This window comes from Sapajus apella, unplaced genomic scaffold (assembly GCF_009761245.1).
Source record: "Sapajus apella isolate SASKATOON/1434 unplaced genomic scaffold, GSC_monkey_1.0 scaffold107, whole genome shotgun sequence".
In the NCBI taxonomy this organism is placed as follows: Eukaryota; Metazoa; Chordata; class Mammalia; order Primates; family Cebidae; genus Sapajus; species Sapajus apella.
In genome coordinates, this window is record NW_022437047.1 from 2,477,242 (window position 1) to 2,501,917 (window position 24,676).

At 42.8% G+C, this 24,676-nt stretch overlaps 1 long non-coding RNA gene across 1 annotated transcript; it reads left to right on the forward strand.

The window, feature by feature from the left end:
* The first annotated feature begins 7,421 nt into the window (after positions 1 to 7,421).
* Positions 7,422 to 15,954, forward strand: LOC116537153. Its single transcript, XR_004262988.1, has 4 exons — positions 7,422 to 7,434; positions 12,744 to 12,749; positions 13,808 to 13,813; positions 15,878 to 15,954. It is a non-coding gene; the product is annotated as an uncharacterized LOC116537153 (long non-coding RNA).
* The last annotated feature ends 8,722 nt before the right edge of the window (positions 15,955 to 24,676 follow it).

Genomic DNA, 24,676 nt, shown 5'->3' on the forward strand with positions numbered 1-24,676 from the left:
TGAAAGGCAGTCTAGGCCACAAGGACTGAAATTCCGGTAAGTCCCAGTGCTATGCTGGGCTCAGAGCCAGTGGACTTGCTTGAGGTGTATGTGACCCAGTGAGACATCAGCTGGAGTGGCCAAGGCACTGCTTGCATCACCCCTCCCCCAACTCCAGGCAGTGCAGCTCACAGCTCTGGGAGAAAAAAGAGGAAAGAGGACTTTGTCTTGCAACTTGAATACCAGCTCAGCCACAGTAAAATAAAGCACCAAGCAGAGTCCTAAAGCCCCAGTTCTAGGCCATAGCTCCCAGCTGAAATTTCCAAAGTCATCCTGGGCCAGAAGGGAACCCACTGTCCTCAAGGAAAGGACCCAGTCGTTGCAGAATTTACCCCCTGCCAACTAAAGAGTCCTGGGGCCCTGAAGAAACATCAGTGGTAGCCAGGCAGTAAGTACCATGGGTTTTGAATGAGACCCAGTACATTGCTGGTTTCACGTGCAACCCAGCACATGTCCAGTTGTGGCGGCCACAGGGAGGGACTCCTTCTGCTTGAGGGAAGGAGAGGCAAAAGTAAAAAGAACTTTGTCTTGCAACTTGGGGATCAGCTCAGTCTCAGTAAAATAAAGCACCAAGCAGATTCATAAAATCCCCAATCCCTGGCCCTAGCCAGGGAGGGCATTTCTAGACTCACCCTGAGACAGAAGGGAAATTGCTGCACTGAAGAGAAAAATTCAGTCCAATTCAGTCCTGGCCAGGATTCATCCCCTGCTAACTACAGAGCCCTTGGGCATTGAATAAACATCAGTGGTAAGCCCGGAAATGGTCACCAGAGGCCTTAGTTGGGACCCAGCACAATCCCAGCAGTCATGGCCATGGGAGTGCTTGTGTCACCCCTTCCTCAACTCCAGGTACCTCAGCATGCACAGAGAGACTCCGTCTGTTTGGGGAAAACAGAGAGAAAATATGGAAAGAGAGCAAGAGACTCTGGTAATCCAGGGAATTCTCTCAGATTTTACCCAAGACCACTAAGGAGGTACTTTATGAGTCCACGAGAGTCACAGAATTACTGAGCTTGGGGTTCCCTCTATTAAGTATTTGGCTTCAGTGACCAAAGACTTCTATTACAACACTCAATTCCCTTTGAATACTTAAAAAGGCTTCTCAAGAAGAACAGGTACAAACCAGTCCAGACTGAAAAAATTAGAATAAATACCTCTTTAATGCCCAGACACTGACAAATAACCGCAAGCATCAAGACCACCAGGAAAAACATGACCTCACCAAACAAACTAAATAAGGCATTAGAGATGAACTCCAGAGTTACAGAGATATGCGACCCTTCACATAGAGAATTCAAAATAGTTGTTTTAAGAAATCTCAGGCCGGGTGCTATGTCTCACGCCTGTAATCCCAGCATGTTGGGAGGTTGAGGTGGGTGGATCACAAAGTCAGGAGTTTGAGATCAGCCTGGCCAACATGATGAAACCATGTCTCTACTAGAAATACAAAAGTCAGCCGAGTGTGGTGGTGGGTGCCTGCAATCCCAGCTACTCAGGAGGCGGAGGTAGGAGAATCGCATGAACCTGGGAGGCAGAGGTTGCAGTGAGCCAAGACTGTGCCATTGCACTCCAGCCTGGATGACAGAGTGAGACTCCTTCTCAAAAGAAAAAAAAAAAGAAAGAAAATGAAATTCAAGGTAATACAGGGAAGGAATGCAGAATCCTGTGAGATACATTTAACAAAAAGATTGAAGTAGGCCGGGCGCGGTGGCTCAAGCCTGTAATCCCTGCACTGTGGGAGGCCGAGGCGGGTGGATCACGAGGTCAAGAGATCGAGACCATCCTGGTCAACATGGTGAAACCCCGTCTCTACTAAAAATACAAAAAATTAGCTGGGCATGGTGGTGCGTGCCTGTAATCCCAGCGACTCAGGAGGCTGAGGCAGGAGAATTGCCTGAACCCGGGAGGCGGAGGTTGCAGTGAGCCGAGATCGCACCATTGCACTCCAGCCTGGGTAACAAGAGGGAAACTCCGTCTCAAAAAAAAAGATTGAAGTAATTTTTAAAAATCAAGCAGACTTTAGTCAGCTTGCAGATAGGATATTTGAAAATACATAGAAGAGTCAAAAGAAAAAATAATAAAAATAATGAATTTTATAAAATAACTTTGAAAAGGCAAATCTGTTACTGGCCTTAAAGTGGAGGTAGAGAGGAAGATCAGAGTAGAAAGTTCATGAGAGGAGATAATAACAGATAACTTCCCAAACCTAGAGAAAGATATCAATATTCAAGTGTAAGAAAGTCATAGAACACTAAGCAGATTTAACACAAATAAGACTATCTCAAGATATTTAATAATCAGACTTCCAAATGTCAAAGATAAAGAAAGCATCCTAAAAGCAGCAAGATATAAGAAAAAGATAACATAAAAAGGATCTCTAATACATCTCTGGCAGTAGATTTCTCAGCAGAAACCCTCCAGGCCAAGAGAGAATGGCATTATACATTTAAAGTGCTGAAGGAAAAACTTTTATTCTAGAATATTACATTCAGTGAAAATATCATTCGAACATGGAGAAATAAAGACTTTCCTAGACAAACAAAATCTTAGTGATTTTAACACCAGACTTGTCCTACAGGAAATGTTAAAGGGAGCTCTTCAATCTGAAAAAGAAAGGACGTTAACAAGCAATAAGAAGTCATCTGAAGGGGTTGGGCATGGTGGCTCACGCCTGTTATACCAGCACTTTGGGAGGCCACATCAGGTGGATCATGAGGTCAGGAGTTCAAGACCAGCCTGGCCAACATAGTGAAACCCCATCTCTACTAAAAATACAAAAATTAGCTGGGCATGATGATGTGCACCTGTAGTCCCAGCTACTTGGGAGGCTGAGGCAGGAGAATCGCTTAAACCAGGGAGGCTGTTTCACACTTCACATATAAAGATGCATATAGGTAAAAATAGAGGGATGGAAAAAGATACTGCATGCAAATGGAATTCCATGCAAATTGAAAACGACAGGAGTAGCTATACTTACATAGATAAAATAAAGTTCAAGATAAAAACTATAAAAAGAGACAAAGAAGGTCATTATATAATGATTAGGAATTGATTCAGCCAGAGGATGTACCAATTGTAAATATACCTACACCCATCCCTGGAGCACTGAAATATATAAAGCAAATATTATTAGAGCCAAAGAGAGAGATGGACCCCAATGCAATGGAATAATAGTTGGAGACTTTAACATTCCACTTTCAGCATTGAGTAGATCATCCAGAAAGAAAATCAACAAAGAAACATCAGACTTAATCTGAGCTATAGACCAAATGGACCTAACAGATATTTACAGAATAACTCATCAAATGGCTACAGAATACATATACTTTTCCTCAGAACATGGATTATTCTCAAGGATACACCATGTGTTAGACCACAAAACAAGTCATAAAAATTTCCAAAAAAAGGAAAATTATATTAAGTATCTTATCTGACAGAAATAAAACTGAAAATAACAAGAGGAACTTTGAAAACTGTACAAACACATGGAAATTAAACAATAGGACCTGTATTATCAATGGGTCATTGAAGAAATTAAGAAAAAACATTAAAAATTCCTTGAAACATGAAAATGGAAACACACACCCAAACATATGGATATGGCAAAAGCAGTAATAAAAGTTTATGGCAGTAAGCACCTACATCACAAAAGTGGAAAAATTTCAAATAGACAACCTGATCTTAAAGAACTAGAAAAGCAAGAGCAACCAAACCTAAAATTTGTAGAAAAAGAAATAATAAGGAACAGAGCAGAAATAAATAAAATTGAAATTTAAAAATACAAAAGATAAAATGAAATGTTGGTTTTCTAAAATAATCAACAAAAGCAACAAACATTTGACCAGACTGACTAAGAAAAAAGAGAGAAGACCCAAATAAATAAAATCAGAGGTGAAAAAGGAGACCTTGCAACCAGTATTCAGAAATACAGATACAACAGAAATTCAAAAGATCATTAAAGACTATGGACAACCATATGCCAATAAATCAGAAAACCTAGAAGAATGGATAAATTCCTAGATACATACAAGCTACCAGATTCAACCATGAAGAAACTCAAAACCTGAATAGACCAACACCAAATAAAAAGATTGAAAACCATAATAAAAAGTCTCACGTTAAATAAAAGCCTAGGACCCAGTGGCTTGACTGCTGGATTCTACCAAACATTTAAAGAAGTAATATCAATCCCACTCAAACTACTCCAAAAAATAAATAAATAAAGAGGAGGAGAGAATTCTGCCAAAATGTATGCTACAAGGCCAGTATTGCCCTCATATCAAAACCAGACAAAGACTATATTTAAAAAAAGGAAACTACAGGCCAATATCTCTGATGAACATCGATGCAAAAATTCTCAACACAATCATAGCAACCCAAATTCAACAACACATTAAAAAAATTATTTATCATGACCAAGTGGGAGTCATCCCAGGAATACAAGGATGGTTCAGCATATGTAAATGTGATACATTATATTAACAGAATGAAGAACAAAAACCATAGGATGTCAGGTGATATAGAAAAATCATTTAATAAAATTTAATATCCCTTTACAATAAAAATTCTCAAAAAACTGGGTCTAGAGGGAACATACCTTAACACAATAAAAGGCATATATGACAGACCCACAGCTAGAATCATACTGTACAGTGAAAAACCAGAAGCCTTTCCTCTAGGATCTGGGAAATGACAAGGATGTCCACTTTCATCACTGTTATTCAACATAATACTGGAAGTCTCTAGTTAGGACTTCCAGTTTTGGAATATCAGAGAAAGAAATTAAAGGCACCCAAATTGGAGAAGAAATCAAATTATCCTTATTTGCAGATGATATGATTTCATATTTGGAAAAATCTAAAGACTTCACAAAGAAAACTATTAGAACTGATAAACAAATTCAGTAAAGTTGTAGAACACAAAACTAACATACAAAAATCAGTACCATTTCTATGTGTCAATAGTGAACACTCTGAAAAAGAAATCAAGAAAGTAACCCCTTTACAAAAGCAACAAACATAAAAAATGCCTAGGAATGAACTTAACCAAAGAAGTAAAAGGATCTCTACAATGAAAACTATAAAACATTGATGCAAGAAATTGAAGAGGAAACACACACAAAAAAATGAAATGATATTTTGTGTTCATAGATTAGGCTAATCAATATAAAATGTCTATACTACCCAAAGCAATCTACAGATTCAATGCAATCCCCATCAAAATATCAATGATATTCTTCATAGAAATAGGAAAAATAATTCTAAAATCATATGGAACCACAAAAGACCCAGAATAGCAAAAGCCACCATGAACCAAAAAAAAATAAATAAATAAAGCTATAGTAACCAAAACAGAATGAGACTGGCATAAAAATACACATATAAACCAGTGTAGCAGAATAGAGAATGCAAAAACAAATCCTTGCATCCATAGCGAACTCATTTTCAACAAAAGTGCCATGAACGTACATTGAGGAAAGAACAGTTCAGTTTAGCTCTGATTTTGGCTATTTCTTGTTTTCTGCTAGGTTTGGGGTTTGTTTGTTCTTGTTTTTCTAGTTTCTCTAGGTCTCTAGGTGTAATATTAGGCAGTCAATTTGACATCTTTTAAACTTTTTGGGCCGGGCGCGGTGGCTCACGCCTGTAATCCCAGCACTTTGGGAGGCCGAGGCGGGTGGATCACGAGGTCAAGAGATCAAGACCATCCTGGTCAACATGGTGAAACCCCGTCTCTACTAAAACTACAAAAAATCAGCTGGGCATGGTGCTGCGTGCCTGTAATCCCAGCTACTCAGGAGGCTGAGGCAGGAGAATTGCCTGAACCCAGGAGGCGGAGGTTGCGGTGAGCCGAGATGGCGCCATTGCACTCTAGCCTGGGTAACAAGAGCGAAACTCCGTCTCAAAAATAAAATAAAATAAAAAAATAAATTTTTTGATGTGGGTATTTAGCACTATAGACTTTCCTCTTATTACTGCTTTAAGGCTGAGTACAATGACTCATGCCTGTTATCCCAGCACTTTCAGAGTCTGAAGTGGGAGGATCTCTTGAGTTCAGGAGTTCAAGACCAGCCTGGACAACACAGTGAGAACTTGTCTCTAAAAAAAAAAAATTAACTGAACATGGTGGCACATGCCTGTAGTCCCAACTACTCAGGAGGATTACTTGAACTGGGGAGGCTGAGGTTCCAGTGAGCTATGATCACACCATTGTACTCCTGAGCGACAGAGGGAGACCCTGCCATAAAAAATTAAAATACTGCTTTAACTGTGTCCCAGAGATTCTAGCATGTTGTATCTTTGTTCTCATTACTTTCAAATAATTTCTTGATTTCTGCCTTACTTTCATTGTTTACCCAGAAGTCATTCAGGAGCAGGCTGTTTCCATGTAATTGTATAATTGTATAAAATTAATTTCCACGTAATTGTATAGTTTTAAGCAATCTTCTTTGTATTACTTTCTATTTTTATTGCACTGTGGTCTGAGAGTATGGCTGGTGTAATTTCCTTTTTTTTTTTTTTTTAAAGATGGGGTTTCACCATGATGGCCAGGCTGGTCTTGAATTCCTGACCTCAGGTGATCCACCCACCTCGGCCTCCCAAAGTGCTAGTATTACAGGCATGAGCCGCAGCACCCGGCCTAATTTCTGTTTTTCTTAAATTTGCTGAGAATTGTTTTATGCTGGATAGTGTGGTTGATTTTAGAGTATGGGCCATGTACAGTTGAGAAGAATGTGCATTCTGTTGTTTTGGATTGGAGAGTTCTGTGGATGTCTGTTAGGTCCATCTGGTCAAACGTTGAGTTCAGGTCCCAAATATCTTTGTTAATTTTCTATCTCAATAATCTGTCTAATGTTGTCAGTGGGGTGTTAAAGTCTCCCACTATTATCATGTGGTTATCTAAATCTCCTTATAAGTCTCTAAGAACTTGTATGATGAATCTGGGTGCTGCTGTGTTGGGTGCACCTATTGTTAGGATAGTTAAGTCTCCTTGTTGAGTTGAACACTTATGTAATGCCCTTCTTTGATTTTTGTTTTTTGGGTTTTTTCGGGTTTTTTTTTTTTTATCACTGTTGGCTTAAACCTCTGCCTCCCGGGTTTAAGTGACTCTTCTGCCTCATCCTCCTGAGTAGCTGGGATTACAGGCATGTACCACCACACCTGGCTAATTTTTGTATTTTTAGTAGAAACGGTGTTTCGCTATATTGGCCAGGCTTGTCTCAAACTCCTGACCTTGTGATCCACTCGCCTTGGCCTCCCAAAGTGTTGGGATTACAGGCGTGAGCCCACCGCACCTGGCCGTTTATTCCTTTTTTTTTTTTTTTTTTTTTATTTTTTCTCTGATTCACATAATTTAGAGAGTACCAGTCTTTAAGCTCTGAGATTCTTTCCCCATTCGGTCTTTGCTGCTAATACTTGCAATTGCGTTATGAAATTCTTGCAGTAAGTTTTTCAGGTCTATCACATCAATTTGGTTTTTTCTGAAAACGGCTATTTTGTCTTTTGGCTCCTCTGCTGTTTTGTTGTGTCCCTTATATTCCTTGGATTAGGTTTTGACTTTCTCCTGAATCTCAGTGATCTTCATTCCTATCTATATTCTGGAATCTATGTCTGACATTTCAGCCATTGCAGACCTAGACATGCTAGGACACCAGTGTGGTCATTTGGAGGTTAAGTTGCCAGAGTTCTTGTGCTGGTTCTTTTTAATCTGTGTGGGCTCATGTCCCTTTAATATTTGACGTTGCTGTCCTTTGGGTGGAGTTGTTTGCTTTTATCTTCTTTGAGGCCCTTGTGGGTTTGATTGTGCTATAAGGTGGGTTCAGCCAACTAAATTCAATTCTAGAAGATTTCAGAAGACTGAGGTTCAGCTCAGCACTCCTGGGCTGTGTGCTTTAGCTCTGGGGGACTGGTACCAGTTCCCTGACTTTGTCTCTGACCCATTCAGATTAGAAACCTCTGGCACTGGATGGCCAAGGTATTTTCAGTTTGCTGGCCACAAACACTCCACTGGGGACTGCTGGGCAAAGCACTTCACTGGGGGCAGTATCAGCAGGGTCCATTTTGGAAAAATCTAAAGACTCCATTCCCCATACTGGGGCAGTGTCAGCAGGGTCCGTGCTCACTTGTGTGCGCCAGCAGCTGCAGCAGCAAAGAGGGGTGCACATGCATTGGCTTCGGCAGGGCACTGGCCATAGCCTTTGCCTTGTATTTCGCAGGTGCTATAACTGGCAAAATATTTTGGTGTTGCATGTTGGGCTGCAATCCAGTAGGTGATACTCAAGAGTGTTAGCCAGCAGATAGACTCTTACCCTGTTGCGTGGCTCGTTCGTGTTTTGGCACATTTAACAGTAGCGCTCTGTGGTGGCGGGGCAGAAAGATGACTCCCTCACCTAGTCTGCTACTGGGCCTTGGAGGTGCCCCTCTGTTACTGGCTCCATGCCAGTGTTTCTTTTGTTGGGTGTCTGGTCAACGAGGCTCCCTCAAGCAGGAGCCACCATTGGCAGACAGGCCATGTCTTTGCTGAGTCACCCTGCAGAAGGAGGCACAGCCCACTCCATCAGCCTGCAAATCTGGGCATCTCACATCTCAGTATTCACCAAATGAGGGCTTTTGGATCACTGAGAGACTTCCAGAAGTCAAACTGCTAGGCTGGAAGCTCTAGCAGGTGTGGCCTGCCTAGAGATAAGAGGGCAGGCGTGGGTGGAATCCTGCCATCAGTATATATCCCGAGGCAACAGGAAACAGGAGGCTGCACTCACTGGCAAAATTCAGGCAGAAGCAGGACCACTAGGCTGGAAGCTCTAGCGGGTGTGGCCATCTGGCTACAAGCAGTGGCGGTGGGTAGAGTTGTCCACCCTGCGGTCCAGGTGTATCGCAGGACCACAGGAGGCTGCACCTGTCGACTGAGCTCAGACAGAAGTAGGACCACTGGACTGGAAACTCTAGCAGGCATTGCCTGCCTGGTTATCAGCAACAGGCGTGGGTGGAGTTGCACACCCTGCCATCAGAGTGTCTCCTGGGGCAACAGGAAGCTGCAGCTGCGTGTTGAGTTCAAGCAGAAGCAGGATTGCTGAAGCTGGCACCAAGCCTTGTCTGGCAAGGCAGGGCGGAGTAGTCTTACTGCTCCCAGGTGCCACATCTGCAGCCTCTATTGGTTTGTCCTGGGGTCCAGAATTTACAGAGGTCCCCATGAACTTGTCAGTTGCCTCTGCAGAAACTCCAGGTGGCTAGCTCCTTGCCTCACTTTAGAATCAAGATTGGGGAGCATATGAGGCAGGTGCCAGAGGGATCTTCCCATTCCCGGGCTTGCACGGGGCCCTATGGAGGGTATGAATTCCCTGGGGTGCTCTCACTCACTCTTTCCAGTGTTGGGGAGCTTCTCCTCATTCCACATTGCTCCCAGATGGCAGCTGCCCAGCTTCAGTCCTTTCTACCCTCTTTGTCCCTTGCTGCCTTCGTGGATCCCAATGTGGTTTGTTTGATGATCAGCTGGTAGGGTCAGTATTCACCAGCACTTTTGTTTCCTCTCTGTGAGAGCGGCACACATGAGCTGCTTCTAGTCTGCCATCTTGACACCTCCTTTTCTTCTACTTTTTTTTTTAAATTATTATACTTTAAGTTCTTGGATACATGTGCAGATCGTGCAGGTTTGTTACATAGGTATACATGTGCCATGGTGGTGGTTTGCTGCATCCATTGCCCCGTCATCTACATTAGGTATTTCTCCTAATGCTATCCCTCCCCAATCCCTCCACCCCCTGCTATTCTTCCCTAACCCCCTAACCCCTAGGCCCTGGTGAGTGATGTTCCCCTTCCTGTGTTAGTGTTTTCTCATTGTTCAATACCCATTTATGAGTGAGAACATACGGTGTTTGGTTTTCTGTTCTTGTGTTAGTTTGCTAAGAATGATGGTTTCCACTTTCATCCAAGTCCCTGAAAAGGACATGAACTCATCTTTTTTATGGCTGCATAGTATTCCACGGCATATATGTGCCACAATTTCTTTATCCAGTCTATCATTGATGGGCATTTGGGTTGGTTCCATGTTTTTGCTATTGTGAACAGTGTCACAATAAACAGAGAAATCACCGATCATTTGGATTTCCCAGAAATAGTTTTATTCATTTTGTAACTTAGTAACAGAGTTACTTATATTTGTCTACATATCTTCCCTCCCAAACTTGATCTTAAATCTGCTTTCTAGATGACATTAATGATTAAATTCTTCCAGTTTTCAACCAACCAACAACTACAATGATCTTTGCGGAATTACAGAGCAGAGAGAGGAAGGGAAATATCTGCAATACTATTTATAAATAGCATAAATCTAACACAATGAGTTTTTGCTTTTTAACTGATTCTGTAGTGTCAGAAAAAGTTCCCAAAATGTTGGTTTGTGCAGCAAATAGTTAGAAGGGACCTACCATGCCATCAGGGGCTGTGCCAGGTAATGGGAACACTACCAATGAACTGATAATTGCCATATTTGTACCTCTCACTCCTCACCCTTGAATTTCAAACTTGCATACTCAAATATCTGCTTAATATCTCCACTTGGATTTTACCCAGCAAATAAAACTCTATGTGTCTACAGGCCGACCTCAATCCCCCTGACACAAATCTCCTCCTCTCCCAGGTTTCCCCTCTTCAGTAAAAGGCAATTCTCATTTTTCATTGACTCAGAACTTTGAAGCTTTGGGTCAGCTTTGGAGTCATCTTGACTCTTACCTTTTCTTTCACTGCGTAACCAATACAGCAATACACACCATGTATGTACTCTGTCTCCAAAATGTACTGAGTCTTCCTAGTTCTCTCCATCTGCACAGCCAGCACCCTATCCCAAGATACCATCACCCTGCAAATTAGCCTCACCCTACTCATGTTTTCCTAACTGCACTGGTATCACATACAGATAAACAAGAAATATGGAAAAATATCAATAGCATTTTACCACGTGGTTAATGCTATTACACTGCTTCATAATTCTTTTCATTTTCTATATTACCTGTAAAAATCCAGATATTACAATACTTTTACTATGTGAGAAAAGTCATACTTTTTATTTTGGTTGACTACCACTCTTTTCTCTTTGATATTATTCAATTATTTGCCTATCTATTTAAAAAAAAAACCTGGTAACTACATCCATCTATTTTTTTTTCTTTTTTTTTGAGACAGTGTTTTGCTCTGAAGGCCAGGCTTGAGTACAGTGGCGTGATCTCTGCTCACTGCAACATCTGCCTCCCAGGTTCCAGCGATTCTCCTGCCTCAGCCTCCCAAGTGGCTGGGATTACAGGTGTATGCCACCACACCCGGTTAATTTTTGTATTTTTGGTAGAGATGGGGTTTCACCATGTTGGCCAAGATGGCCTCGAACTCCTGACCTCAAGTGATCCACCTGCCTCAGCCTCCCAAAGTGCTGGGATTCATTACAGGCATGAGCCACCGCGCCCGGCTATGCTGTGGTTAAAAGTAAGGATATGAGCTACTGAGGGCAGGGCACCAGTGCCTTAAAGGGAACCAAAAGTAGGCTCCTGAAGTCTGGTAATATTCCCTTTTTTTTTTTTTTTTGAGACGGAGTTTCGCTCTTGTTACCCAGGCTGGAGTGCAATGGCGCGATCTCGGCTCACCGCAACCTCCGCCTCCTGGGTTCAGGCAATTCTCCTGCCTCAGCCTCCTGAGTAGCTGGGATTACAGGCACGCGCCACCATGCCCAGCTAATTTTTTGTATTTTTAGTAGAGATGGGGTTTCACCATGTTGCTTGACCTCGTGATCCACCCGCCTCGGCCTCCCAAAGTGCTGGGATTACAGGCTTGAGCCACCGCGCCCGGCCATAATATTCCCTTTATCTGAATGCTTGTTCCATGAGTTTGGTTGTTTTGTGAAAATTTATTAAACTGATCATGTATGATACATGGTCATTTGGGTATGTGCACTATATTTCCATAAAGTTTATTTTCAATAGCCTACATGTCTCATCTAACCTGTACGCCTCCTGCCTTTTCTCTCTGACATCATTTTCTACTATCCACCCCCCGGCCTCATATAGGTACCATCTAGTGATATGGGCCTCCTTGCTTTTTCTTAAATGTCTCAGGCTCCCTCCCACCTCAGGGCATTCCAACCTCTGCCTGCAAAGCTCCCTGACCTCCCATGATCCCCATATGCCCTGAATCACACCTTCATCTCCCTCTCAGCCTTTGCCAGGTCACCTTCTCAGGTAGGCTTACTTTAATCTACCTATTGAAGGTTGCAATTCTCCAAAAATTCCTAATCCCCCTTATTTCCTTTTTTCACAATGCTATTGTTTTCTCAGTAATAATTTCTATTTCACTTATGATTACTTCCTCTTACCCCTTCCATAATACACTAGATTGAAAGCTCCAGAGATTGTTGGATTTTGTCTATCTTATTTACCAATGTTGTCTCAGAGCCTAAAATAGTGCCTTACAAAAATATTTGTTGACTAAATTAATTAGAATGAATAGGTATGGATCAGGCACAAAGTGTCAAGCACTGATGTAAAAGCTCTGAGCAAGACAGGCATGCCCCAGCAATAGAAATAGCAAGGCAGAGATTATGAGTGGGGTAGAGGAAGTGCATGGAGGGAAGGAGGAAGTGAAGTTACAGAGTAGCTGGAGGTCAAATCATAAAGGGCCATGGGCTGGGCGTGGTAGCTCACACCCGTATTCCCAGCACTTTGGGAGGCCAAGGTGGGTGGATCACCGGAGGTCAGGAGTTTGACACCAGCCTGACCAACATGGCGAAACCCTGTCTCTACTAAAGATACAAAAATTAGCCAGGCATGCTGGCGTGTGCCTGTAATCTCAGCTACTCAGGAGGCTGACGCAGGAGAATCGCTTGAACCGAAGAGGTGGAGTTGCAGTGAGCTGAGATCACGCCACTGCATTCCAGCCTGGGCCACAGGGCAAGACTCCATCTCAATAATAATAAAATAAATCAACAAAAATAAAGTGCCATGGAGCCATTGTAGGGCTGACTTTTGTGTGAAATGGAATCAGAGGGGTAGGTCCAGAACTTGGTAAGCAGGCTCACCTGGGGATGCAGAAAGAGATCCAGTAATGAAGATAAATAGCATTTTAACACAACAGCTTATATAAAAATGAAATGGACAAACTATAGCCAACAGGATATTTGCTGTTTATAAATAAAGTGTTATGAAAAACAGTGCCAGGATATGATTTACCAGTGAGGCAGCTTCACTTGTGCAAGCCACAGTTAGATCCCGATATTATTTAAAACTTTGATATTTTGTTCATCATGAATTTTTGCACAAATTTCTAGTTTTTTAAAATGTTGCCATAATATATTTATTAGATATCCAGCTTCTGGTCTGGCATGTAAGGAGCTTGGAGGTCATCACTCCCATCCACACAACAAGGAAAACAGTAAACTGTGTGTAGTGCTCCCCTCCCTGTGTCCGTGTGTTCTCATTGTTCAACACCTGCCTATGAGTGAGAACATGCGGTGTTTGATTTTCTGCTCTTGTGTCAGTTTGCTGAGAATGATGGTTTCCAGGTTCATCCATGTCCCTACAAAGGACACGAACTCATCATTTTTGATGGCTGCATAATATTCCATGGTGTATATGTACCACATTTTCCCTGTCCAGTCTATCATCGATGGGCATTTGGGTTGGTTCCAGGTCTTTGCTATTGTAAACAGTGCTGCAATGGGTCTGCTGAGGGGAAATGGGGGAGGGACAGGGTGGTGGGGAGGTGGGGAGAGATAGCATGGGGAGAAATGCCAGATATAGGTGAAGGGGAGGAAGGCAGCAAATCACACTGCCATACATGTTCCTATGCAACAATCTTGCATGTTCTTCGCACGTACCCCAAAACCTAAAATGCAATAAAAAAATAATAAAAGAAAAAGAAAAAAAATAAAGAGAAAACAGTGAACAAGCTGAAAATCAACAATTTCCTAGATCTGTGAGAGAAGCGAGGTCACAGGGCAAAGTGCTGCCCCTTAAAATTGGAAACAGACAGGAAGATACAGAGAATCAAAACAATGAGCAGAAGCTGACTAGCAGAAACTATTGGTAGAATGGGAAAACCTACACAGCAGTCAAGGATTGCTGGAAGCACGGTGTGGTCAGGCTTAAGTTAAAAATGCCAGGATAGTCCAGCCTTTGTTGGTTTTACTCCCAAGAGTCCTACCAGGTTCTTGAAGTAAAGATCAGAGAAATTTCTCCTTGTGCTTTATGTAAGAATGAGAGTGTCAGGTCTCCATAGGCAAGCCTGGTGCCTGAAAGTCTGAAGTCCTGCTTGCCTGGTCTGATCGTCTCCCACCCCCTGGCCTGCATTCACCATTGTCCCTAATCACCCAGCACAGCTTCCCTGGACAAGCCCCTCACCCTACCCTGCCATCTTAACCATTATTATGATAATACCCTTATCCCACCTGCCATTGTAACTGAACTTACTGTAATGTATACTCCTTGCCCCTACCCCGACCACTGTAACTGATTTTACTCTGTAACTTTCCACTGCCCACCCCAAACCTATTAAACCAACTCCTATCCCACTGCCCTTTGCTAATGCCCTTTTCAGCCTTAGCCCACCTGCACCCAGGTGAATAAACAGCCATGTTGCTCACACGAAGCCTGTTTTGGGGGGGGTCTCTTCATTCAAAGCACGAGTTTTCAACATTTAGTGCTGGAAACCCAGGACAGGGGAACTCCTACGGGAGACCAAACCCCATCCCTGTTCTTGTGCTCCCTCCATGAAAAGATCAACCTACCGACGTGGGGTCATCAGACCAGCCCACAGATGCACACTGCTGGCCATTTTGGTAAGCAGTTTCTCTTTTTTGCTTTCCTGTTCTTTTGTCTTTCCCTTTCCACCTCCTCCCCCTTTCGGTTTCATCCTTTTTTCCACCACAAAAGCAAGGAAAATCAGGTAAACCAGGTTCTTCCATGAGGTTCAGGACCGGAAAAATCCTACATAGGTCACGGATCCAGGGATCCAGTTTTCCCCAGGGGTTTGACTATCGTGGAGACATTCACCCTAATCACTCGCCCACCAGGCTTATGGCCAATACTGGTGGCAGGTCAACGCAGAGGACACTCTCTTTGACCACTCTCCAATGAGGAGGTTCAACCCAGGCTCAACTAGGGACTCCTGTTGAGCGGCTGGGTTGCCTGCCCATTCTCCTTGTCTCTGCTGCCTTTCCAGAACCGTGGGCAATCATCTGTCTTCTATCCCTCCCTTCTCCGCTTGCCTTTGTTCTAAAGAACCTGAAGCCTCTTCAACTGTCTCCTGACCTAAAACCCAGACATCTCATCTTCTGTAACACTGCATGGCCACAATACAAGTTAAACAATGGCTCCAATGGCCAAAAAATGGCATCTTTGACCTATTTTACAAGATTTAGACAATTTTTGTCACAACACGGGCAAATGGTCTGAAATTCCCTACGTCCAGGCATTTTCTTACACACCAATCCCTCCCTAATCTCTACTCCTTCTCTTCCCTTCCATCTGCCCCTCCTTCCTCTGCTGGTTGGACAAAATCATCATCCTTGTCCATCAACCCTTCCAACCTTTCTCCTTCCAACCTGTCTGAACCAGGCCCTAATCCAGGACCTAACCCCACCGCCCAGGGCCTTCCTCCTCTTCTTCTGCCCACAGCCTACCTCCTTATTCCCCTCCTGTCACCTCCCCACCTCATACGTGGCCCAGCTTACAGTTTAGTAGCGCGGCTACCTCCTCTGCCCTCCCCAACAATCCCCCCTTCCAGAGGTGGCTGGAGCCAAAGGCATAGTTAGTGTGCACGTTCCTTTTCCTTTATCCAACCTTTCCAAATTAGCCACCGGTGAGGCTCCTTTTCATCAAATCCTCCAATACTTAACCCAGTCCTATAATCTCACCTGGAGTAACTTAATGTCGTCCTTACTTCTCTCACCCCTAAAAAAAGCCTAATATGCATTCTATCACCCAATCAACCCCAACGTACAAAAAGGTACAGAAATTAAAATCTGTAACTCAAACCCTACAACAGGAATTAAGCAACCTCACCTTCAAGGTGTTCAGTAATAGGGAAAAATCTGCCGGCGGCAGTGAATCTCAAAACTACAGATGCTTGCCTCTGCTGTAAGACAAACCCCAGCCACACCACCGGCTCACAAAGACTTTGGAGCACCCAGACTGCAGCGCGTCCAGCCACCCCTCCTGGACCTTGCTTCAAGTGTGGGAAACCTGGCCACCAGGCCAAGGAATGCCCACAGCCCGGGATTCCTCCTAAGCCCTGCCCCATCTCTGCGGAGCCCCCACAGAAAGTCAACTGTCCGACTCACATCGCTGCTTCCGAAGCTCCAATCTTTAGCTTGGCAGCTAAAGACTAATGCTGCCTGAGCATCTTGGAAGCCTCCTGGACCATCACGGACACTGAACTTCAGGTAACTTACAGTGGAGGGTAAGTCCATCCCCTTCTTAATCAACACAGAGGCCACTCACTCCCCGCTGCCTTCTTTTCAAGGACCTGTCTCCTTGGCCTCCATAACTGTTGTGGGAATTGATGGCAAGGCCTCCAGGCCTCTCAAAAATCCCCGAGTCTAGTGTCAATCAGGCCAACACTTCTTTCCACATTCTTTCCTAATCATCCCGCTTGTCCAGTTCCCCTGTTAGGCCAAAATATCCTAGCAAAATTGTCTGCCTCCTTAACTGTTCCTGGGCTACAGCCACACCTGATTGCCACCCTCTTCCCCAAACCTGTACCTCCCTCAATAGCTCCCCTATGTCCCCCTACCTTAGCCCTAGGGTGTGAAACACCACCTTCCTATTTGCTACAAGTCACTCACCCCTCGTCATCCCCTTAAAACCTAACCACCTTACCCTGCCCAGCCCCAGTACCCCATCCCACAACAGGCTTTAAAAGGCGTAAAGCCTGTTATCACGCGTCTATTGCGAAATGGTCTTTTTATTCACCCTCCTGCTTCTTCAGCATCTATACTCAAAAGAGTATCGTGTACTCCTTCCAAAGCCCAAATTTCTTCCCATCTGTTATAATCTTTCACCAGCATACATGCGCTCTCCCTGCCAACCATATCCCGTTAATTTCCCAAACCCCAACCCCATCCACCAGACAACAGCTTCTCTCCTTCCTGGATGTGGTTGCTACTTTCACCTCTGAATACCAGGTTTTGCTATTCTAAGCTATTGTATAAACTCGCTTAAAAAAACGTATCCAACCCTATTAATCCTAAATCCTTTCCTCATGCCTCCTTTCACTCCTTACAAACAGCTCTAAAAACTGCTCCCTCCCTAGCTCTCCCCAACCTGTCTCAACACTTTTCATTCTACGCTGCTAAAATCCAGGGCTATGCAGTCAGGATTCTCACATAGGAGCCAGGCCCACGGCCTGTAGCCTTTTTATCCAAGCAACTTAACCTAACAGCCCTGGGCTGGCCCTCATGACAACGCGCAGCAGCAGCTGCCGACCTAATACTCTTAAAATCCCTCAAAACCACAGGCTGTGCCCCATTGGCCCTCTAGCCCTCACAACCTCCAAAGTTTTCTCTTTACACCTCACACACTTACTTTGAGCCCCTCGCCTTCTCTACCTTTATGCAGTCACCCCTACTTAAATCACACCTCAAAAAGCCTGTTTCTGTTATTTTCTGTCTAACTGTGCTCAAATTCATTGTCCTCTTTTACTTTTACATGCCAGCTTTTGTTGAAGTTGTCGGTTTACGCTTTTCCTCCAGGCAGTTACAGTTAATATTTCACTCTTAATCTGGCCCCCGTTCTCTGCTCACACCCAGTCTTGTGAATGAAAGTGAGTTGCCGGGCGCGGTGGCTCAAGCCTGTAATCCCAGCACTTTGGGAGCCGAGGCGGGTGGATCACGAGGTCAAGAGATCGAGACCATCCTGGTCAACGTGGTGAAACCCTGTCTCTACTAAAAATACAAAACATTAGCTGGGCATGGTGGCGCGTGCCTGTAATCCCAGCTACTCAGGAGGCTGAGGCAGGAGAATTGCCTGAACCCAGGAGGCGGAGGTTGCGGTGAGCCGAGACCGCGCCATTGCACTCCAGCCCGGGTAACAAGAGCGAAACTCCGTCTCAAAAAAAAAAAAGAAAGTGAGTTGTTGCTTATAAACACCACACACCTCCTCATACACCATGAAAACAAAAGCTCTCCCTCCACACAGTTACCCTACCAAGCCCCAATACAACCTTTAACAGCTGCAGCCCTTGCTGGTTCCCTTGGCATTCGGGTTCAAAGCTCCAAAAACCTGTTGTTGTTATGTAAACCAGCCTGGCTTCATATATGATGACAGAGCCCAAAGGCTCACTAATCAAGCAAATGGATATTCTGGACCCAGCTGGACTGGCTGGGCACTGTCTAACTGGGATTCATAGTTTCTTCCAATTCTTAGTCCTCTACTAGTACCTTTCTCCTTCTCTTATTTAAACCCTGTGTTTTTCCAATTAATCTCTCAATTCCTACAAAATCGTATACAAGCAGTAACCAATCAGTCAATATGACAAATGCTCCTTCTAACAATGCCACAATATCACCCCTTTCCCCAAAATCTCCCAGCAGTCTAAATTCTTTCCCATTTTTAGGTTTCTGCCCCGCCTCCAATCCCACCTGAAGAAGCCTTGACAAACTTCGCCCCCAACCCCTAAAACCTGTTATCACCCCTTCTCTAATTCTTTCTCTCTCTATAAAAAGACAGGTATGTCAGGTCTCCATATGCAAGCCTGAAGCCTGAAAGTCTGTAGTCCTGCTTGCCTCGGTTGATCATCTCCCACCACCTACCTACATTCACCATTGTCCGTAATCACGCAGCACAGCTTCCCTGGAGAAGCCCCTCACCCTACCCTGCCATCTTAACTGTTATTATGATAATACTCTTATCCCACCCACCATTGTAGCTGAACTTATGGTAATGTATACTCCTTGCCCCTACCCCCACCACTGTAACTGATCTTACTCTGTAACTTTCCACTGACCAACCCAAGCCTATAAGATGAACTCCTATCCCAGTGCCCTTTGCTAATGCCCTTTTCAGCCTTAGCCCACCTGCACCCAGGTGAATAAACAGCCATGTTGCTCACACAAAGCTTGTTTGGAGGGTCTCTTCATTCAAAGCACATGTTTTCAACAGAGAGGAAAAGTAGCTATTATGAAATATGCTCAGAGCCTTCTTCTTAAGAGATGCCCTTGAAAGAAACTATTTCACCAGAGCCTTCTCAACAGGGATTCTGCCAGAACCTAACTGATTTAAGAGAAGCAAAATTACTAACTGCAATTGGGCAAGAATATGAAATTAAAGGCATTATATTGGAAAGGAAAAAGTAGATATTTTCAGATGACATGACCTCACCTAGAGAAAAATCCAAAGGAACATAAAAACTATTATAGCTAGTAAATGAGGTTGTAGGATGCAAGATCAAAAATTTTAAAAATCAGCCCCGCATGAACCGCCATGTCTGGCTGATCCCAGCACTTTGGGAGGCCCAGGTGTGGATTGCTTAAGCCTAGGAGTTCAAAACCAGCCTAGACAACATGGCAAAACCCCATCTCTATTTTTAAAAAAGAAATTAAAAATCAGTTGTATTGCTGTATACTGGCAATGAACAATTCAAAAATGAAAATAAGATAATAAACCTATACACAATATCATCAAAAAGAATAAAATACTTAGAAATATATTTAACAAAAAACTACAAGATGTGCACACTGAAAATTTCAAAATATTATTAAAATATAAAAAATCTAAATAAATGGAGAAACATCCCATGTTTATGGATTGGAAGACTTAATATTGCTAAGAGGGCAATACTCTCGAAAAGGATCAACAGATTCGATTCACTTCCTATCAAAATCCCAACAGCATTTTTTCAAAAATTTACAAGCTAATCCTAAGGTTCACTTAGAAATGCAATGGATCCAGAAATAGCCAAAATAATCTTGAAAAAGAAGCACAATATTGGAGGACTTACACTTCCCAAATTCAAAACTTACTACAAAGATATAATAATTAAGAAAGTATTGTACTGACATAAGACAAAATTTATAAATCAGCTGAATAGAATTTAGAGCCCAGAAAGAAACCTATATATCTATGATCCATTGAGTTCAACACTAATACCAAGACAAATTCAATGAGAAAAGTATAGTCTTTAGAAGAAAAGATATTAGAACAACTGACTATCCAACAGGAAAAGAATCAACTTGGATATCTATCTCATGTTACATACAAAAATTAATTCAAAAAAGAACAAATGCCTATGCATACAAGTCTAAACTATAAAACTATCAGAAGTAAGCATAAGTGGAAACTTACCTGGCCTCAGATTAGGCAACAGTTTCTTAGATATGATACCTAAAGCACAAGTAACCAAAGAAAAACTAGATAAACTGGCTTCATCAGAATTTAAAACTTTTGTGCATCAAAGAACACTGTCAAGAAAGTAAAAAGTCTTCACACAGTATGGGAGAAAATACTGACAAGTCATTCATCTGTTACAGATTTAATATGCAGAATATACTCAAAGAATGCTGAAAACTCAGCAATGAAAAGACAAACAGCCCAATTTAAAAATGGGCAAAATGACAGACCAGACACAGTGGCTTATGCCTGTAAACCCAGCTCTTTGAGAGGCTGAGTGGGTGTATCACTTGAGGTCAGGAGTTTGAGACCAGCCTGGCCAATATGGTAAAACCTTGTCTCTACTAAAAATAAATAAATAAATAATAAAAACAAAAATTAGCTAGGCATGGTAGCACATGGCTGTAATCTCAGCTACTCAGGAAGCTGAGGCATGAGAATCGTTTGAACCCAGGAAGTGAAGGTTGCAGTGAGTTAAGTTTGTACCACTGCACTCCAGCCTGGGCAACAGAGCAAGACTCTGTCTCAAAATAAGTAAATAAATAAATTATTTGAATAAAAATGGGCAAAATGAAAAAAAAAAACTATCTGGAAATAGGAAACACAAAGGCCAATAAGCACATTAAAATATATTCAACATCAGGGTGAAGGATCCAAGATGGCCAAATAGGAACAGGTCTGGAATGCAGTTGCCAGCAAGAACAATGCAGAGGGTGAGTGATCACCACATTTCCAAACAAATTTTCACTGCCCAAAGACCAGGAGATTCCAGCACGGCTGTTTCAGCTGGTGCTGCAGGTTGAAACACAGAAACTCACACAAATCTGGGAAGCCATTTCAATTGGCTCCTGGAATGCCTGGGAGGCAGAGCTACCCATTCAACTGAAAGGGAGGGGGCTGAGACAGGGAGCCAGGTGATCTGGCTTGGCAGGTACCACCCCCACAAAACAAGCAATCTGAAATGCTCTGGATTGAGAGTTTTGCAGCAAGTGCAGCTGTCCAGCTCAGTGGCAGGAAGGGCGTCCACCACTACCAAGGCAGTCCACCAATACTGAGGCAGTTCTAACTGTACCTCTATAAACAACATCTCAAGAAAGTTCACACAGCAGCTGGGCAGAGCCCACAGGAGCTCAGCAATGCCTCTCCTGGCAGACTGTGACTAGACTATCTCCATGCTGGGCAGGGCATCTATGAAAAAAGGCAGCAGCAAGTCAGGAACTTATAAATAAAGCCCGACCTTCCTAGGACAGAGCACCTGCGAAGAGGCAGTTATGAGTTCCACTGCAGCACACTTAAATGTACCCGCCCAGCAGCTCTGCACAGAACAACGGAGCTCCCAGCTCAGCACTTGAACTACTATAAGGGACAGACTGTCTCCTCAAGCAGTTCCCTGACCCCCATATGCCAAAGAGACACCTCATAAAGGAGAGCTCAGGCCGATATCTGGTGGGTACCCTTCTGGGACAAAGATAACAGAAGAAGAAACTGGCAGAAACCCTTACTGTTCTGTCTGCAGCTGCCACAGGTGATCCCCAGGCAAGCAGGGACTGGAGTGGGCCTCCAGCAGTCCTACGGCAGAGGGGCCTGACTTTTAGAAGGAAAACTAAGAAACAGAAAGAAATAGCTTCAACATCAACAAAAAGGACATCCACTCAGAGACCCCATCTGAAAGTCACCAACTACAAAGATCACAGGTAGATAATGCCATGAAGATGGGAAGAAACCAGCGCAAAAAGGATGAAAACACCAAAAACCAGAACACCTCTCCTCCTCCAAGGGATCACAACTCTTCACGAGCTAGGGAACAAAGCTAGATGGAGAATTAATCTGATGAATTGACAGAAATAGACTTCAGAAGGTGGGTAATAATAACATTCTCAGAGCTAAAAGGACATGTACTAACCCAATGCAAAAAACTATGAACCTTAAAAAAAGGTTAGATGAAATGCTAACTAGAATAAACAGCTTAGAGAAGAATATAAACAACTTGGTGGAGCTGAAAAACACAACACGAGAACTTTGCGAAGCATACAAAAGTTTCAATAGCCGAATCAACCAAGCAGAAGGAAGGATATCAGAGATAGAAGATCAACTCAATGAAATAAAATGAGAAGGCAACATTAGAGAAAAAAGAGTGAAAAGAAATGAACAAAGCCTCCAAGAAATATGGGATTATGTGAAAAGACCTAATCTACGTTTGATAGGTATACCTGAATGTGACAGAGAGAATGAATCCAAGCTGGAAAACACTCTTCAGGATATTATCTAAGAAAACTTCCCCAACCTAGCAAGGCAAGCCAACATTCAAGTCCAGGAAGTACAAAGAACACCACAAAGATATTTCTCAAGAAGACCAACCCCCAAGGCACATAATGATCAGATCCACCAGGGTCGAAATGAAGGAAAAAATGCTAAGGGCAGCCAGAGAGAAAGGTTGGGTTACCCACAAAGGGAAGCCCATCAGACTCACAGTGGATCTCTTGGCAGAAACCCTACAAGCCAGAAGAGAGTGGGGGCCAATATTCAACATCCTTAAAGAAAAGAACTTTCAACCTAGAATTTCATATCCAACCAAACTAAACTTCATAAGCAAATAAGAAATAAAAATCCTTTATGGACAAGCAATTGCTGAGAGATTTTTGACACCAACAGGCCTGCCTTACAAAAGCTCCTCAAAGAAACAGCAAACAAGGAAAGGAAGAAGCATTAAATGTAGAAAGACACAACCAGTACCAGCCACTCCAAAAATGTGCCAAATGGTAAAGACCATCGACACAATGAAGAAAATGTGTCAACGGGCAAAACATCAAGCTAGCATCAAAATGGCAGGATCAAATTCACACATAACAATATTAATCTTAAGTGTAAATGGGCTAAATTCCCCAATCAAAAGACACAGACTGGCAAATTGGATAAAAAGTCAAGACTCATCTGTGAGCTGTATTCAGGAAGCCCTTCACATGTGCAAGGACACACATAGGCTAAAAATAAAAAGATAGAGAAAGATTTATCAAGCAAATGGAGAGCAAAAAAAAAGCAAGAGTTGCAATCCTAGTCTCTGCTAAAATGGACTTTAAACCAACAAAGATCAAGAGAAACAAAGAAGGGCATTACATAATGGTAAAAGGATCAATGCAACAAGAAGATCTAACGATCCTAAATATATATGCACCCAATACAGGAGCACCCAGATACATAAAGCAAGTTCTTAATGACCTACAATGAGACTTAGACTCCCACACAATAATAGTGGGAGACTTTAACACTCCACTGTCAATATTAGACAGATCAACGAGACAGAAAATTAAAAGGGCTATTTAGGACTTCAACTCAGATCTGGACCAAGTGGACCTAATACATATCTACAGAAATCTCCTCCCCAAATCCACAGGACATACATTCTTCTCAGCAACACATCACACCTATTCTAAAGTTGACTACATAATTGGAGCTAAATCATTCCTCAGCAAATGCAAAAGAAGAAAAATCATAACAGTCTCTCAGACCACAGTGCAATCAAATTAGAACTCAGGATTAAGAAACTCACTCAGAACCACACATCTTCATGGAAACTGAACAACTGGCTCCTGAAGGTTGACTGGATAAACAATGAAATGAAGGCAGAAATAAAGATGTTCTTCCAAACCAATGAGAATGAAGACACAACGTACCAGAATCTCTGGGACATATTTAAAGCAGTGTCTAGAGGGAAATTTATAGCAATAAATGCCCACATGAGAAGGGAGAAAAGATCTAAAATCAACACCCTATCATCAAAATTAAAAGCAAGATAAAAAAAAAAAAAACTCAAAAGCTAGCAGAAGATAAGAAATAGATAAGATCAGAGCAGAACTGAAGGAGTTAGAGACAAAAAAAAACCCTTCAAAAAATCAATAAATCCAGGAGCTGGCTTTTTAAAAAGATCAACAAAATAGACGACTAGACAGATTAATAAAAAAGAAAAGGGAGAAGAATCAAATAGATGCAATAAAAAACAATAAAGGGGATATCACCACCAATTTCACAGAAATACAAACTACCATCACAGATTACTAAAAACAATGCTATGCACATAAACCAGCAAACCTGGAAGAAATGGATCAATTCCTGGACACTTGCACCCTCCCAAGCCTAAATCAGGAAGAAGTTGAAACCTTGAACAGACCAATAACAAGGGTTGAAGTTGAGGCAGCAATTAATAGCCCACCAACCAAAAAAAGCCCAGGTCCAGATGCGTTCACAGCCGAATTCTACCAGACACACAGAGCTGGTATCACT